Source organism: Bos grunniens, chromosome 7 (genome assembly GCF_055505025.1).
Source record: "Bos grunniens cultivar Pamir isolate PY7600 chromosome 7, Bosgru_T2T1.0, whole genome shotgun sequence".
In the NCBI taxonomy this organism is placed as follows: Eukaryota; Metazoa; Chordata; class Mammalia; order Artiodactyla; family Bovidae; genus Bos; species Bos grunniens.
Window position 1 is genome coordinate 39,231,777 of NC_141171.1, and position 15,588 is coordinate 39,247,364.

At 46.5% G+C, this 15,588-nt stretch overlaps 1 long non-coding RNA gene across 5 annotated transcripts in view; it reads right to left on the reverse strand.

The window, feature by feature from the left end:
• LOC147369105 (uncharacterized) overlaps nt 1–15,573 on the reverse strand; it is a 70,127-nt gene extending 54,554 nt beyond the window's left edge. For 2 of the 5 annotated variants that reach the window (XR_015167260.1, XR_015167262.1), the window contains exon 1: nt 15,269–15,554. This is a non-coding gene — a long non-coding RNA (uncharacterized LOC147369105). Of the gene's footprint in view, nt 1–15,268 lie in introns of all 5 variants that reach the window. The other 3 variants (XR_015167264.1, XR_015167261.1, XR_015167263.1) reach the window with 3 other exon arrangements.
• Between the last annotated feature and the right edge of the window lie 15 nt (nt 15,574–15,588).

Genomic DNA, 15,588 nt, shown 5'->3' on the forward strand with positions numbered 1-15,588 from the left:
TCTTTTAATTTCATGTCTGCAGTCACTGTCGGCAGCAAAAGCTTTACAAACCATAAAGAAGGCTGACCGCTGAAGAACGTATGCTTTCAAAGTGTGGTGTTGGAGAAGACTCTTGAGAGTCCCTTGGACTGTAAGGAAATCAAACTAGTCAATCATAAAGGACATCAACACTGAATATTCACTGGAAGGACTGATGCTGAAGCTGAAGCTCCAGTACTTTGGCCACCTGATGCCAAGAGCTGACTCACTATAAAAGACCCTGATGCTGGGAAAAATTGAAGACAGGAGGAGAAGGGGGCGACAGAAGATGAGATGGTTGGATGGCACCACTGACTCAATGGACATGAATTTGAACAAGCTCAGGGTGATGGTGAAGGACAGGGAAGCCTGGTGTGTTGCAGTCCATGGGGTCACAAAGAGTCAGACATGACTGGCTGAACAACAACAACACACCTAAGTGCTACAGAACTCTTCAAAGGAGCCACAGTGTGATAGCACTATTGTTCCCAATTAGTCACCCCTCAGGATCCACAGGGCATTGATTGGTTCTAGGATGCTCAATTCCCTTATGCGAAACGGTGTCGTATTTGCATATAACCTACAAACATCCTCCCATATACTTTAAATCATTTCTAGATTATTTATAGTACTTAACACAATGTAAATGAAAATAAATAGTTCAGTTCAGTTCAGTTGCTCAGTCGTGTCCGACTCTTCGACAACATGAATCGCAGCACGCCAGGCCTCCCTGTCCATCACCAACTCCTGGAGTTCATTCAAACTCATGTCCATTGAGTCGGTGATGCCATCCAGCCATCTCATCCTCTGTCATCCCCTTCTCCTCCTGCCCCCAATCCCTCCCAGCATCAGGGTCTTTTCCAATGAGTCAACTCTTCACATGAGGTGGCCAAGCATTGGAGTTTCAGCTTTAGCATCAGTCCTTCCCATGAAAACCCAGGCTGAGTACAAAGCAGATTCAAGTTTGGCTTGTGGAACTTCCGGGAATTTTTTTCAAATATGTTTGATTGAAATATCATGATTGGTTGAATCCACAGATGCAAAATCCTTGGATATGGAAGGCCAATTGTATTTGCCACCAATCTTCATGGGAGGCTAATATTTTTCCAACCTATTGTCAGGCTTTGGCCAATAACATGTGTGGGTAAGTGAGATCTACCACCACTTCTCAGCAAAAGCTTTACAAACCATCACAGGATTTTGCCATGGTTCTTTTCCCTCTGCTAGGAGACTAGCATGTCTCAGCCAGGAACTGCAGCCAACTCATGCAGCACATGGAAAGAAAGCCAGAAACAAACCTTTGTTGTTGCAAACCAAGGAGACTCAGGGGCTGTTTGTTACTGCAGCATACTCTAGCAAAACCTGACTGATTCACAAAATTCAACTGTATCTGGTTCCTCAAGAGCAAAAATGGAACTGCATGGTTGAACAATAGCATCGATGTACTAAGAGAAAGTTAGTGCCAACTTGGAATTCTATACACAGAGACATTATCCTTTAAGGAGAAATGCTAAATAAACACACTGTCACAAAAAACTGAGAGAATATGCCACCAGGAGACCATAATACATTAAAGGAATTCTAAAGGCTGTTTTGCAGAGAGAAGGAAAATTATCTGATATGGCAGATCATGGATGCAGGAAGGAATGGACAAAAACCATGTTATATACGTGGGTCAATCGAGCTAAAGATTGGCTGCATGCAAGAACAATAATAAAGGCTTTAAAGTTATACAGACAACAGTATCTCAGAAATCAAAGGGTAGTGACTGGAATTTAAGTTTTGTAAGATCTTAGCACCAGAGAGGAAATACGCTGATATCTTGGCCCCTGATGTGTGCCGAGATGGCACACATCTCGGTAGTTCTCTTTCCCATGCTGCCCAGCCTCAGACAAACACAAGTTGAGGGTATTCTATGATACCAGTGCTCTTCAGAGAATGAAGTCATGAAAGATAAGGTAAGACTGAAGAAATGTCAGAGTGGAGGGGACTAAGAAGACATGACAACTAAAGGCCTTGTGGGGTGCTGGGCTAGATCCTGAACCAGACAGGGGGCGTTAGGAGAAAAACTGGTTGAATGCAAATAAAGTCCACAAATTACAGTACTGAACCACTGTTAACTTCTCAGTTGTCATCACTGTGCTTGGTTATGGTTGATATTAACATGGGTGGAGGCTAAGTCAAGGGTATAAGAAAACTCTATTATTTTTGTAATTTTTCTCTAAGACCAAAACTATTTCAAAATTAAATCTGAAAAAAAGTCACCCAGAAACACTGAGTGTTAACATTTCCGGTGTATTTTCTGCCTGTTCCTTATCTTGCATGGGGTGATGTTCTATGCTTCATATAAGTAAGATGATGTCAGACACATGATTTTATTCTACACCAGGTTTTCAGAGATGTTACCACATTTAAGTCTTACAACAGGCATCATCACTCTCATTTTACAAATAAAGAAATCAAGGTCTAGAACAGATTAAAGGTCGTATAGCTAATAAAGGCACAGACTGAAGGTTGAGCACAGGTTTCCTAATGCTAAATTCCAGAATTGCACTAAAACCTGATTCTTGAGGAGTATGTTCATCTACTCGTTTACACATGTGTTCAACCACATCCTGCACCTCCTGGAGGTGGAGACAGAGTCTAGGAGACCATGATCCCACCATTAAACTGCTTCCCCGCTAAAGGTTTTATGCCTGCAGCCCAGGGCCTCCAGTCACACAGCTTGTCCTATGACTGGGTAGGACAAGGTGACATGCCCCTTCAAGAAAGGACTCATTGCCCAGCTGCAAGGAGTGTGCCTGGATGACAGAGTCCCGCTATCAGCATCTTCTGAGTCCAGCTAGGCTTTCAGATGGAGGTCACACTCTTCTCTGGAAGCCAGCATGGTGGTGGTAGAAGGACCTTATACTTATCAGATGAGGGATCCTCCAACCGGCAGTTAGGTCTGGAGCCCCTCGCTGGACAGAGTTGTTGGAGTCTGTCTTGCCTCGTGGTGCCCTCTACCCAATCCTGCTCCCTTTTCTTTCAAAGATGTTCCCCCAATAAACTCTCTCCTTCTGCTTTTCTATCTCAGCATCTGCTGCCCAGATGGATGGACCTGCAACAAACCGTTCAGTACGTTTGTGGACCTTCCCACTGGCTCCTGTGGGTAAACTAACCCAGGGACAAAGGATGAGGTGGTGTTTGTCACCGTCAGCCTGGTAAGCCCCCTGAAACCGACGCTGTGTGCAGAGTTCGGGACTGGCCCCATCTTCCTGATGTCCATGCCCACACACAATCCTGTGCTCATCCTGCCGTCAGACCTGACAGGGATATCACCAACTCCTGCTTGAATGACCTTGAGGATCACGTGAAGATCTGTATGTGGCCTGGATTTCAGAGGAGGTGGAGCAGTGGGTGGAGAATGTCTTCCCTGGGGAGGTTTGGTTGGAGGGTGGGGACGGGCCAGGCAGGCAAGGGTGTGCGTCAGCCTGTCTGGCTCTCCTGGGTGGGGCCAGATGAATGTTTGGGTTTGGGCAGCAGCCGACACAAGCCTCTTAGCCTGAGTCAAGCCTGCTGTGAGCTGGGGATGGAAGCCAGATAGGCTGTGTCGGGCATATCTACTCGGTGGGCTGAGGAAGGGGACAAAGCAGGGGACTGAGCAGAAGACACAGGGGAGAGGGCTGACTTCCAGACTTCCAAGGCATGTGGTCTTTCATGTGCCAGGGCCTGGGGCATGGATAAATGGAAGGGCAGATGAGGTGCCCACAGGGTGGATATGTGAGCGAGAGGACCAGGGCGGCCAGGTAGCCGAGCTCCCCAAGACCAGGACCTAAGGGGTCAGGCCTGTGGCTCCCACTCACTGTAGGAAGCATCCTTGTCTCGGCACTCCAGCCTGCTCCTGAGCACGTCAGCCATCTTTTAGACACATGCAGGGGTCCTACAGGTGACCTCAAGGTCTTTCCCCCAGCCCTCTTTAGAGAGCAAGAGAGAGGAATGAGCTTCCTCGTTCTCTCTCAGGAAAGCAGTGTCAGTGAGCAGGTCACCCTGGCGGTGGTAGAGGGCAAAGAAGAGGCCACCAGATGGCCCCACCTGGCAGACCCTGAGGAGTCCAAACCCTTCATACCTGTGAAATTACTCAGCCTAGAATAAATGCATATTATAATTTCAAATGCTTGTCGACACTGAGATATTGACGGATGAAATACCATGTCTGGAATTTGCTTTAAAATAACCTGGAGTGGAGGAGGAGCTGAGTGCGTGGGGGAGGGTTTATATAGAGATGAATAAAATCAGATGATGGGGTGATGGGCACCCGAGAAGTTTTTTACTCTTCTCTTTACCTTTGTGCGTGTTGGGAAATGTCCATGATTAAGCTTTGATAGTAATCTAGGTAAATCTTTGTTTACCCCTTAGGTCCCTTAATAGCACCTTTTAGTGAACACTGGAATATGTGAATTCAAGTTCACTTCAGTGTAGTTTTTTTCTGTTAAAAAATTTCTAATTGTGGTAAAATACACGTCACACAATTTACCATCTTCAAGTGTGCAGGTCAGTATTGTGCTGTGCTTAGTCACCCAGTCATGTCCAACTCTTTGAGACTCCATGGACTGCAGCCCACCAGGCTCCTCTGTCCATGGGAATTCTCCAGGCAAGAATCCTGCAGTGGGTTGCCATGCCCTCCTCCAGGGGATCGTCCCAACCCACGGACTGAACCCAGGTCTCCTGCACTGCAGATGGATTCTTTACCGCCTGAGCCACCTATTGGGCTCCCAATCTCCCCAACCCTTTCATCTTGCCATAGACTTCCCAGATTTCTCTCAATCTTCCCTCACCCCCACACCCAGCCTCCCCTACTGCCCACTGCCCATAAGTCACTACAGCCAAGGACCAGAGCCCAGGTATCTCTGGTTTCAGGGCAGGTTCCCTGCTACACCTTGGTTGGCAGCTGGGCTCAGCCTGGCTGTGGGGCCAGTGGGCTGGCCAGGTGGCCTGGACTTCTGGGTGACTTTCACAATGCAGTCCTGCTGGCTCCTGAAGAGCTGAGCTCTCTGCCCCTGGGCAGGCGACTGAACAAGTTCAGGCAGCTCCCAGCTTCCCCCTCCACCTGCACCTGAGGTTGCCCTGGGTCACGGTCACCAGAGGAGGCTGGTCACAGAAACGGTAGCAGAGGTGGACTCAGGCTCCTCCCCAGCACGGTGACTCAAGGAGGGCAGTCCAGATCCCAGGAGTCCACTTTCATCCCAGGGTGTGGTGTGTGGGAGGCTGAGCGGGGTCCTTCTGCCTCTACCCTGACAGCCACAATGCCCCAGCTGTGACACAGCTCTTGGGTTTAGAATACTCTTGGAGCTGGCAGCAGCTAGAGTGGGCACCAGGAGTTACCTGTTAGCCTGCTCTTGCCATGGTCTGAAATTCTTAGTTGCTGCCTCTCTGGGAACGCCCAGTGCTTCTCCCTCTTCCTTCCTCCTTCAGGCTAGGGCCTGGCCCCAGAGGATAAGAAGGGACAAAAGAGGACAAGGAGTGAAGAACAGGTGGGGGACACACTGCTCTCAAGTCCCTGTATGTGCCAGTTCCTTCCCATGGCTGAAGCCCATGACCTGTTCTGCCTGTTGACAAATGAAGAAATGAAGGCTCAGAGAGGTCACCAGGAAGCTTTAGACTGGGGATTACAGCCAGGGCCACCTTTCTTCATCCTCCTCCTCCTGGTTAGAAAGCAGTCATGAAGAGGCTTTTTTTTGCAGGTGGTGGGTTGGAGCTGAGCACAGTCAACCATCAGGTTTGGGGAGGCACCAGGGGATGTGGACTAGGGGCTCAGAACTCATCAGATGCCTCCAGCCAAATGAACCACAGGCACCAATGCACTGCATCAAGTGCTGCCCCAGTGGCAGAGAATGGGGGAGCAGTTTTGCCTTGGGGGTAAGAGGAGGGGCCATGGGCATGGTGGGTGCCCTAAGTGGATTCTCCCAACAACAAACACTTACAGACGAGGACACGGACGCGGTCCCCAGGGCAGAGGTGGGGGAGGCAGGGGCCAGAGCTGGGCCTGGAGGAGCTATGGGACTAGTCCTGAAGATGGGATGCCATCTCTCAAAAAGAGGATGGTAGAGACAGAATGCGTAGGTTGGAAAGTGCCCTCCCGGGCAGAGTGGGCAAAGGCCAAGGGTAGGCAGCAGGGAGCCCAAGCAGGCTGATGCAACAATCAAGGAGAAAAGTGATGAGGGCAGAGGTGGCAGCCAGAGAGAAAGCAAAAACCCCAGGTCTCCATGGGTGGCTCCAGGGTTTCACTTGGAAGTAGCATGGATGCATGTACCACCCAGCCCAGAGAAAATGACCCAAGACAACATGAGTGCACGCTAGGTGGGAGTCCAGCCGCCTCAAGACAGACTCTGTGGCAAGCATTTTGACCTGATAAACTTTCCCCGTAAGGAGTAGGAAAAGGACAAACTGACATTTACGGATGCCTATTATTTGCCAGATACGGTGGTGGGCACATGCTTCACAGATGATACTTCATTTAATCCTCCCAGCCAAATAATGATCCCCCTTTTGAGATAAGAAAACCAAGGTGTAGAGAAAGAAATGAAATTGTCCAAGGCCAGCCAATTCAGGAAGCGGGTGCATCCAGGGAGCTTCTTTCCATTCCCCTGGCCCCAGGCCCTCAGTGCCTCGCCCCTTGGCATCTGGGCAGTGTGTAGCTTCTGAGTCAACTCCACAGGGATGCCAAATCTGGGGGCAGGTGCCCAGGCAAGGGTGTCTGCCTGGTGAGCCCAGGAGAGTGAGCAAAGTTCACTGCATTCAACCCCCACCCCTGCCCAGTCTGGCCTCTCCCATGCTGTCCAGGTAAGCATGTGGAGGGGGACAGAGGCCTGGTTTCTGCTCAGCCCTCCTTTTTTTTTTTTTTTGTTTCACTTGCTGAGGCTGCTGGCATTTATTGTTTATTATTGAAGCCACATCAACTCTATGATACACAAATTTGACTAAATGTGGTGGTTGTTGTGTCTGAGAATGTGATAATCCATGGAATGTACAGGAGAAAGAAGGTGGAAAGGCAAACACAATGAGTAGAATATTTTACAAAACTGAAGGTGACCCCAGTTAGGTTAAAATACAGAAGAACATCAAATTAACAAAAAGAATTTCACTTTTGTGCTGTATTTCAAGGATATTTTCAACTTTCAAATTTAACTTGTTTTTGAAGTATAGCTTTACTGAAATATAACTCACATACCATTTAATTAATTCATTTAAATGTATAATTTAGTGATTTCTAGTGAGGTTGTCACCTCAATCAATTTTAGAATATTTTCATCATCAAAAAAAGAAACCTCATGACTGTTAGCAGTAACTGCCCATTTCTCCCAAACTCCCAGCCCTAGGAAACCATTAATCAACTTTCCATTGATTTGCCTATTCTAGACATTTTATATAAATGGAATCATATAATATGCGGCCTTTTGAGACTGGTCTCTTTCACTCAGCTTAGTGGTTTTAACATTTATTCATGTTGTAATAGATATCAGTACTCCATTCCTTTTTACAGTCAAATAATATTTATAGCTATAAATTTCCCTCTAAGTACTGTTTTAGCTGCATCCAATAAACTTTTGTCATTTTAATTCATCTCAATGTATATTCTGATTTCCTTTGTGATTCTTCTTTGACCCATTGATTACATAGAAGTGTACTGCTTAATTTGCACATATTTGTGAATTTCCCAAATTAATTTTGTTGTTGATATCTAATTTCATTCCATTGCCAGAGAACATAACTTGTATGATTTCAGTCCTTTTAAACTTATTGAGGCTTGTCGTATGGCCTAGCACATGGCCTATCCTGGAGAATACTCAATGTGCACTTGAGAAAGACACCTTCTTCTGCTTTTGGTTGGAATGTTAGGTTTAGAATGCTTGGGTTATAGTATTGTTCAAGTCTTATATTTCCTTGTTATCTTCTGACTAGCTGTTTTATCCACTATGGAAAGTGGGGTATTGAAATCTCCAACTATTATTCAACTTTCTATTTCTCAGTTCAATTATATGCATTTTTGCTTCATGTAATTTGGGGCTATATTATTATATTCCCTACTTTTGAAGAATCAGTATCCTCAGATTTTCCAACATATCCTTGTCTAAATTATTTTATAATTTTATTTATTTTTATTTTTGACTCTGCTGGGTCTTCGTTGCTGCATGGGATTTTCTCTAGTTGTAGGGAGCAGGGGCTGCTCCAGATGGTGCACAGAGTTCTCACTGCAGGGTCTTCTCCTGTTGTGGAGCACGGGCTCTAGAATATGTGGGCTGCAGTAGTTGTGGTGCCTGTGCTCAGCAGCTGCAGTTCCTGGGCGCTACAGCACAGGCTCAGTAGTGTGGTGCATGGGCTTTGTTGCTCTGCAGCACGTGGGATCTTCCTGGATCAGGGATCAAACCCATATCTCCCGCACTGGCAGGCGAATTCTTTACCACTGAGCCACCAGGGAAGCCCTGCATGTCTAAGTTTTTATGAGGTAATTTTCAGGAAGCTTTATATGAGAAACTGAGATAACTGTTTTTAAGAATCCATGCCTAGGGACTTCCCTAGTGATCCAAGGGCTAAGACTTTGCACTCCCAAAACAAGGGGGCCGGGTTTGATCCCTGGTCAGGGAACTAGATCTCACATGCCACAGCAGAGACCTAGCACAGCCAAATATTAAATAAATAATAAAATTACATTTGACTATTAAACAATAGTCAAAATTAAGTTGATTTGCTTTTTTATAATACAAATATAACAGAAACAGTCCATTACTTTATAGAAAGTGTTAGTCACTCAGTCGTGTCTGATTCTTTGTGATCCCATGGATTGTAGCCCGCCAGGCTCCTCTGTCCATCAAATTTTCCAGACAAGAATACTGGAGTGGTTTGTCATTTCCTTCTCCAGGGGATTTTCCTGACCCAGGGATCGAACCTGGGTCTCCCTCATTGCAGGCAGATTCTTTACCATTCTTTACCATCTGAGCCACCAAGGAATGAAAGCTTTATACAGTGAATACACTATTGCTAATATTAATTCTAATATATTTAAAAGGAAAATATTTTAACTATTTTTCAGTTTCCAAAACCATTAAAAATTATAGAAATGAAGTATATTAATCTATAAGGATCTGCTATCTTATAATGAATATATAATTCAGGAATAATGAATTATAATTCATCCTAATTTACTTATTAGAGTAGATAATACCCCAAGGTGTATTTTCTTGGATTTCATTGTATTATCTTGTATTTCATTCACTTGGAATGAAATAACACTTTGCCAGCCCACCTTCTTAAAGACCTCAGAAAGGTAGATCAGAGGTTAAAGGCCAAGGCGACAGAGGTAAGAATAAGAGGCAGCCTGCATGGAGGGAAGGAGACTAGTTGAACTGTTAGGCGGCTAGACTTCCAGCTTCCATGTCCAGCTCAGGAACTAGCTCTGAAACATATTTTGGGGGAGTGAGTCACGTGCCTTCTCTGGACCTTAGTTTTTCCATCAGAGGTGGCTGGACTGAGGTCACCCAAAGGGTTCAGTGTCATGCTCTCTGGTTAATGCCCTAAGGGAAGAAGGCCTTCTTCAATGAACAGTGCAAAGAAGTAGAGGAAAACAATAGAATGGGAAAGACTGGAAATCTCTTCAAGAAAATTGGAGAGATGACAGGAATATTTCATGCAAGGATAGGCATGATAAAGGACAGAAACGGTAAGGACCTAACAGTGGTAGAAAAGGTGGCAAGAATACACAGAAAAACTATATAAAAAAGGTCTTAATGTCCAGGATACCCATGATGGTGTGGTCACTCACCTAGAGCCTGACATCCTGGAGTGTGAAGTCAAGTGGGTCTTAGAAAGCATTACTACAAGCAAAGCTAGTGGAAGTGATGGAATTCCAGGTGAGTTAGTTAAAATCCTAAAAGATGATGCTGTTAACGTGCTGTACTCAATACGTCAGCAAATTTGGAAAACTCAGCAGTGGCCACAGAACTGGAAAATGTCAGTTTTAATTCCAATCCCAAAGAAGGGTAGTACCAAAGAATGTTCAAACTACTAGACAATTGCCTTCATTTCCCACGTTAGTAAGGTTATGTTCAAAATCCTTCAAGCTAGACTTCAGTAGTATGTAAACCAAGAACTTCCAGATGTACAAGCTGGGTTTAGAAAAGACAGAGGAACCAAAGATCAAATTGCCAACATCCACTGGCTCATAGAAAAAGCAAAGGAATTCCCCCCCAAAAATCTACTTCTGCTTCATTAACTATGTGAAAGCCTTTCATTGTATGGATCACAACAAACTCTGGAAAATTCTTAAAGAGATGGGAATACCAGACTACCTTACTTGTCTCCTGAGAAACTTGTATGCAAGTCAAGAAGTAACAGTTAGGACTGGACATGGAAAAACTGACTGGTTTAAAATGGGGAAAGGGGTATGACAAGATTGTATACTGACACCCTGCTTATTTAACTTCTATGCAGAGTACATCACACGAAATGCCAAGCTGGATGAATCACAATCTGGAATCAAGACTGCTGGGAGAAAAAGACAGAACAAGAAAAGGTTTCTGGGAAAAATATCAACTACCTCAGATATGAAGATAATACTACTTTAACGGCAGAACGTGAAGAGAAACTAAAGAGCCTCTTGATGAGGGTGAAAGAGAGTGAAAAAGCTGGCTTGAAACTCAAAAACTAAGATCATGGCATCTGGTCCCATCATTTCATGGCAAATAGAAGGGGGAAAAGTAGAAGCAGTGACAGATTTCATTTTCTTGTGCTTCAAAATCACCGCGGATGGTGACTGCAGCCATGAAATTAAAAGATGTTTGCTCCTCGGAAGGAAAGCTATGACAAACCTAGACAGTATATTAAAAAGCAAAGACATCATTTTGCCAACAAAAGTCCATATAGTCAATGCTATGGTTTTCCCAGTAGTCATGTACAGATGTGAGAGTTCGACTGAGCACCGAAGAACTGATGCTTTAGAACTGTAGTGCTGGAGAAGTCCCTTGGGAGTCCCTTGGACAGCAATGAGATCAAACCAGTCAATCCTAAAGGAAATCAACCCTGAATATTCATTGGAAGGACTGATGCTGAATCTGAAGCCCCAATATTTTGGCCACCTGATGCTGAGAGCCAACTCACTGGAAAAGACCCTGACGGTGGGAAAGACTGAAGGCAAAAGGACAAGAGGGCATGATAATGTTAGATAGCATCACCAATTCAGTGGACATGAATTTGAGCAAACTCCAGGAGATGGTGAAGGACAGGGAAGCCTGGCATGCTGCAGTCCGTAGGCTTGCAAAGAGTTGCACATGACTTAGCAACTCAACAACTATTAAGCTTCTGAATATGCATGGGAAGATGTGAGGGTGAATGGATGTGGAGGAGAAGGAGGAGGCAATTTCTGGATTAGTGCTGAAGGCAGCTGGTCCCCTCAGCCTCGCACTCCCCATCCAGGTGACATGGACATAATCAAAGGGCTCCAAAAAGCCAGGCAGGAAGGAACATCTGCCAGGCCAGGTCCTCAACTTCTGAGGGGAAGTGATGGGGTGCTCTTAGCAGTATAGAGACCAGAGCCTGTGCAGGAGATTGGGACCAGTAGCCCGGTCCAGGCTAGAGGGGGCCACAGACCTGAGCTCTGTTTCTGTTCATGGCAACTCTGCTTGAGAGATGGAGTCAGGCTGTTCTCTACTCCTGCCCCAATCCACTGCACTCCGCATCGTGGTGCCCAGCAGCCAAGGGTCCGCCAGCCTCCCACCACCAGCTGTTGTCTCTGGTTGCAGCCACTTCCTTGGTATTCCATTCAGAGGGGCCACTCTCTGGCCCCTCTCTCCTCCCTGACCTGTTTTTATATCTCTGGGCTCTAGAATATCATCTGATTTCTTTCCTTCCTCCTGGGATGTTCTAAGATATTGAACACCCTCCCCCTCCTACCTCCCTCTGGCTGGGAAAAAACAGACTGGGGGTTAGGGGGCTGGTCAGAAGACTTTGGATTAGTCACTTACCATTGATCCCTTCCCTCTCCTCCTCACGGAATTTCTCGCCAAGACAAGTCAATTCTCTCAGACCATCTCATGAATATCCTTCCTCTCTTTCTCTCCTCACTGCCCTTTCCCTCCGTAGCCCTGTTTCTATTCCCTAACACTCCTCTAATCCATCCTGCCTTCCTCAATCACTTCACAGGGCCTGTGTACTTTCCCCGAAGCCCAGCTTGGTCCTCCCACTCCCCTCTCTCAACACCTCCGAGGCTCCCGTCATCTGGCCTTTCTGAGTCTGCTCAAATGTGCCACCTGTGCTCCGTCCCTCCCACTGACCTTTCCTACCCCAGGGCTCTGGGTTCACTAGTAAGCTTTCTGGGTTCACTAGTAAGATGAAGGCTCTGCCTTCACCGACCATGCGCTGCTTTCTCCAGCCATAGGCTCTCGTTCCATCATAAGCACCTTCCTCCACGGAAATGCCTTCCATCCTTCAAGTACCATCTCAAAAGCCACTTCCCAACGAGGCCTTCTTTCAGGTCCCCCCCAAAGGTAAAGTGTGTACTTGTGCTAAAGCTTCATATGTAACGCTATCGGACTAGGGGCTCCCCAAGAGCTGATACCCCAAATACTTATTAATGAGTTTTTTTAATTAGACAAGTCCTCCGAATTCTAGTACTTCCATTGTTAGAACACTGGTAAGGACAGCATCGGAGAAGGCAATGGCACCCCACTCCAGTACTCTTGCCTGGAAAATCCCATGGATGGAGGAGCCTGGAAGGCTGCAGTCCATGGGGTCACTGAGAGTCGGACACAACTGAGCGACTTCACTTTCACTTTTCACTTTCATGCATTGGAGAAGGAAATGGCAACCCACTCCAGTGTTCTTGCCTGGAGAATCCCAGGGACGGGGGAGCCTGGTGGGCTGCCGTCTTTGGGGTCACACAGAGTCGGACACGACTGAAGTGACTTAGCAGCAGCAGCAGCAGCAAGGACAGCATAGAAGACAGGGGTTGCAAACTGGTGGCCTGTGGGCCAAATCTGATTCAAGGGTAACATGATGTCTTTTTGTTTGTTTGTTTATTTATTTATTTTTGGCTGCACTGGGTCTTTGTTGCTTTGCGCGGGCTTTCTTTAATTGTGGGGAGCGGGGGCTACTCTCTAGCTGCGGTAGGATGGCTTCTCATTACGGTGGCTTCTCTCGTTGCGGAACACAGGCTCTTGCAGCACGTGGGCTCAGGAGTTTTAACGTGTGGGCTCTAGAGCCCAGACTCAGTAGTTGTGGTATGGGGGGTTAGCTGCTCCGTGGCATGTGGAATCTTTCCAAACCAGGGATCGAATTCATGTCCCCTGCATTGGCAGGCAGATTCTTATCCACTGTGCCACCAGGGAAGTCCTGATGTCTCTCTTTTTTTTAATTGAGGTAAAATTCACATCATATAAAACAAACCATTTTAAATTGTGCAACCACCATTTCTATGTGTTTCTGAAACATTTTCCTCATTGCAAAAGGAAACCCCACATCCATTGTCGACTTAAAAAATATAGTCATAACCTGAAAGTGGAAAGTTGTTTTATTTGGTGGGAATGTTTAGGACTTCAAGCCCAGAGGATGGCATCTCAAGTAACCTTGAAAGAACTGTTCCAAGGAGGCAGGGGAAGGAGTCAGGTTATACAGAAGTTTGCAATAAAGGGAGAAGGTAGCCTTAACATCAAAGATTATTGTTAATTAAGGAAAACTAGATATCTCAAGTTAAAGAATCTAGCCCTTTTCTATGTATAGGAAGATGCAAGCTCTGGGCTCACTGAAATCTTTCCTTTCATACACATCTCAGCTATCTGGGGTCAGCATCTTGCTTCTTGTTTTTTTTTTTTACATCCTTAGTTCCTTGTCCACTGCTGGGAGTGACATAGGGAATGACGGCAGCTGACAGCTGCTGGATTGCAGGCACTGTTCTCCCTTTTGGGCCCCTCCAAGCTCAGAAATTCACTTTTGGAGGCCTTGAAATCGCTGACACCCTTATTTACTGATATGGCAGGAATCAATCCATTTTACACCATCAAGCCGTCACTCTTCATTCTTCCCTCCCCACAGCATCTAGACCTAATCTTCCTTCTGCTGGATTTATCTGCTTCATATAAGTGGAATTATACCACATGCAGTCTTTAGTGTCTGGTTCGGCAAAACTGGCGGATCATCCAAATTGTCCTTTTATGGTTGAATAATATTCCATCTATGGACATACCACATTTTGTGTGTTCATTTATCTGTCGATGGGCAATTGGGTTGTTTCCAGCTTTGGGCTATTGTGGCTAGTCTTGCCACAAACACCCATGCACTAGTGTCTGTTTGAATTCCTGTTTTCAATTCTTCAGAGTATATATCTAGGAGTGGAATTGCTGGATCATACCTCACTATATATTTATAACCTTTTTTGGAAGATGTGGTGTTTTCATATTTGAATCTGAATGCCTATAGGTGTCCATCTCTGTCTCCGTTTCCATCTCTTCTATGTCTTACACCTGCCAGTCTGACTCACACTATTTGCCTGGCCCCTGAAGACATCTGCAGACAGTGACTGTAGCCATGAAATTAAAAGATGCTTGCTCCTTGGAAGGAAAGCTATGATCAATCTAGACAGCATATTAAAAAGCAGAGACATCACTTTGCCAACAAAGATCCGTCTAGTCAGAGCTATAGTTTTTTCATGTATGGATGTGAGAGTCGGGCTATAAAGAAAGCTCAGCGGGGAAGCATTGATGCTTCTGAACTGTGTTATTGGAGAAGACTCTTGACAGTCCCCTGGACTGCAAGGAGATCCAACCAGTCTATCGTAAAGGAAATTAATCTTGAATATTCCTTGGAAGGACGGACGCTGCAGCTGAAACTCCCCATACTTTGGCCACCCGATGAGAAGAACTGACTCACTAGAAAAGACCCTGATGCTTGGAAAGATTGAAGGTGGGAGGAGAAGGGGACGACAGAGGATGAGATGGTTGGATGGCATCACCGACTCGATGGACATGAGTTTGAGTAAGCTCGGGGAGTTGGTGATGGACAAGGAAGCCCGGCATGCTGCAGTCCATGGGGTCGCAAAGAGTCGGACACGACTGAGCGACTGAACTGATCTGAATTTGCTCCCCTTAGAAGCCTTTGGTACCAAAAACTCCCACAAAAACAGCGCCCAATTCAACTGCTAAGGAGCCCGAGATCTTGGGCAAATCTCTCCACACCTCTCGGAGTACTACTTTGCTCAGCCTCGCCAGGGAATAATGCTGCTTACCTAAGGGGAGGCGGCAAGAATCAGGGAGATGATGGACGGAATGCGCCTCTTCGGAAGCTGTCGAGTTCTGGAAACCGAGACAGACGGGCTAGGCTAGAAGAGGAGGAGGCGGCGGAGGAGCGGGGCGGGCTGGACGCCCTCTGGGAGCATAGGCCGCACTTCGTGTTGTAGACCGGCCCGGGTCCGAGCCCGCGCGCCTGGGCGTCCGCGGCACAGAGCGCAACCGGCAGGGGGCTCGGGCGCCACCGCCTCGCGACGTCTCGGCGGGCTAGCCTAGGCTGGAGTCGCGAGCCCGGGCGGGGCTCAGGTTGGCACGCGGT